General features: G+C 44.6%; 1 protein-coding gene across 2 annotated transcripts in view; it reads left to right on the forward strand.

Moving 5' to 3' along the window:
- pax7a (paired box 7a) overlaps nt 1-2,952 on the forward strand; it is a 44,279-nt gene that overhangs the window by 36,040 nt on the left and 5,287 nt on the right. The gene's annotated exons all lie outside the window — the stretch shown is intronic.

Raw genomic sequence — 2,952 nt, forward strand, 5'->3', positions numbered from 1 at the left:
CCCTCACCCCCTCACCCCCATCACCCTCTCCTTCTCCTTCTTTGCTCCCTCTCTACAGATAGATTACTTTATAAATAATAATAAAAAAGTAATTAATTCTCTCAACTTCTGAGCCCTCCAGCGTGTGGCGAAGTGAATGGGGAAGTGTAAATTGATACAATGTGCATCCTTTCAGATAAATAAATAGCACACTTGAGACACAAAAAGAGGCCCTTTCATACCTCCCTAATTTCTTCAACAGTCAAATTACATTATTTTTTTGTCTGTGCGAATGTTTGACGAGATGTTCTTTGTTGGATTTCTTTCCAGAATAAAACAATGTGACAGAGACAGAGCTGAGAGAAACACTGTGAGTGATACAAGAAAAAAAATAAAAACAAAAATAAGGGGGAAACAATAAAGTGTAGATGTGCTGCACACAACACATTGTTTTAAATTAAAACTTGTTGGTGTTATTGCACTTAAACCATTTAGTTATATCTTGAGCAATATTGAAATGTGTAGCATTTATGTCTTTTTATACAGTATAATGTCCCCCAAATCTGTGACTATCTGTCATGTTATATTGGGACTGTTTGTCCCTGTTCAAGCACCTGACGATAGTAAGTGGGCACATGAACTCTTGCATTGGACTAAAACAACACAAATTCACAAATGTAAAGAGAGGAAATGGAGCAGTGAAAATATGATAGCCTATAGAAAGAGGGCGAGGGGGGCAGAGGAGAGAAGAGAAAGTGATACAGAGTGAGCGAGAGGAAAGTGGAGGCTTTGGGAAGTACAAAGACTCCTGTAGGACTGCGCTGGCCTGAGGGCTAGCCTGCCTGGAGAGCTGATAGGAGCCCCTTCTGTTCCATTCCCGGCGCCAGCGCCAACACACCCCACTCCACAAATACTCTTAATCTGCGCAAGACTGGATTAGTTCCTCTGTCACCGATAGCTCCCTGTTCTGCCCAAATCAAAATGCCCCCAAGATGTACCTTTAAGTTAGGCAGAGGTCACCGGGGCAGACAGGGAAAAATGAGCACTCCAAATGTCTGTAAGTTATCTGAGTGCTGCAGAATAGCATCTTGCACCTTAGCAGATCTGCTTGGCTGATATTCGCTTCAGCAGAGGATGATTAAAGATCCACAGTGATGACACTGAATTTCAGATCAATATTTGAAGGCCAGTCCTGAGGGTGTGATTACAGGAAGAGAATAATGTTTAAATCTGTGACCCAATAGTCACATAGATCCAGTGCCTGGAAAGTGTCTGACTTTGAGAACAGCTCTTAGACTCTTAAAAAATATGTATATATATATATACAACTGTATGTACATATATATAACTTTTAATTTTAATTTCTTAAAATCCTATTACAAAATCTGAATCAAACACCTAAAAAAACAAACACGCAAGAAGTGAATAACAAATGAAAATATCATCCCCCCAAAGTCAGTCAACTCCTACTCCCACAATGTTCCACCCTTCCCCCATCCCTCACATGAGAGGGCCGGCCCAGCGGGCAGTAAGGCCCCTCATCTGAGCAGACAAAATGACTATTTAAAAATAACAGTGATTGCATAAATTGAATTAAAGCGTTTTGGTCACGGTGGAGGTGGCGCGAGGGGTGGCGTGGGGCCACAGCAGACAGCCGGGATGGTGGCAGGCAGCAGATGATGGGCTCTGGCCTGCATGCCACTGCGTTAATTGGCCGCAGCACATTAATAAAAACTGAAAAGTGTCTTCCACCAGCGCCATAGGATGAAGAGACAGAAGCAGAATGAGAGGTAGAATGGGAGGAAGGGTGGAGGAGGGGGGCCTTGGTGCTGGAGGGAGAGAACTGGGCCTTTGAAGAATGTGGTGCGAATGGGGGTTGGGGTGGGGTGCTAATTGTGTTCAATTAATTGGCTGATTGGCACTGACAGAATCTGGGCATTGACAAGGCAGGCACAGATGAGGACGATTAGTGGGCACTGGAACAAGCTGTCACTCCTCACAACATGTTAGCCACCCCGCGCCTGTGTCTCTTCTCCCCGCACTCCAGGAAGCTGTTCATGCATACAAAGGAAGCTAAAACAAGCAGAAATTGAATAGAATTCATATTTATTTTAGTGTTGTCCACACCCCTTCTCTCTATCTTTGCAAATTTTCATTAAACTAAATCCTCTCCAGCCCACTTTAGCTCATGCTAGTCTTAATGTTCAAGAAAGCACAGCTGCTCAAGCTGGAGGACGGCCCCCCTCCCTCCTAAACGTCCCACAGTATAAGCTATAAACTTGGCCCCGCACTAACCAGAGGTTAATATGCCGTCTATTGGACTGCAATTGGAGAACGTGTGGGGAGCAATCCTCTATTCTCTGCTAGTGATATGCTTGAGTAACTATGGGATGGATTCAGCCACTGGGAACAAGAGAGGCCCCTTCAAAGTGCACACACACACACACACACACACACATACACACACAGACTTCAACTCTCTGCACCTTGCACCAACGCCTCTTCTAAATTAACCGGCAGATTTTCTGATTCCAGGAGAGTGGTTTCAGCGAGGCAGGGCCTGTGTGTGTGTGAGGGAGCAGCCCCAGAAGGAAAGCGAGGCGGATCGAGGGAGTGAAGGAGAAAAGGGGGGGGAGGAAGAGGAGAAGGAGGGGAGGGTGGGGGATGTTTGCTAAAAACAGCAGGGGCCAGGTCTAGTGAAAAATGTCAGGTCAAATTGTTCTTGACAGTGTTAATATCTGCACCTCATAGCCATAATTACATGTAAATAAATAGTGAAATAGCTCTCAGCTGGAGACTGAGAGGGGAGAGCTGCTGCATGAGACAACCAGCTGAGGACCCAACCACCTCCCATATTCTCATCTTATTGTCAGGAGGAAGAAGGGAGGAGAGAGAACGAGACATGTGCAATGAAGCATGCTGGCAATAGATACTCATATTTCTAGCTTTTTTCTTTTTTTCAGTTTTTTTTTT

The sequence above is a fragment of the Morone saxatilis genome, unplaced genomic scaffold, assembly GCF_004916995.1.
Source record: "Morone saxatilis isolate NCDOM2014 unplaced genomic scaffold, NCSU_SB_2.0 Contig18, whole genome shotgun sequence".
Classification (NCBI taxonomy): domain Eukaryota; kingdom Metazoa; phylum Chordata; class Actinopteri; family Moronidae; genus Morone; species Morone saxatilis.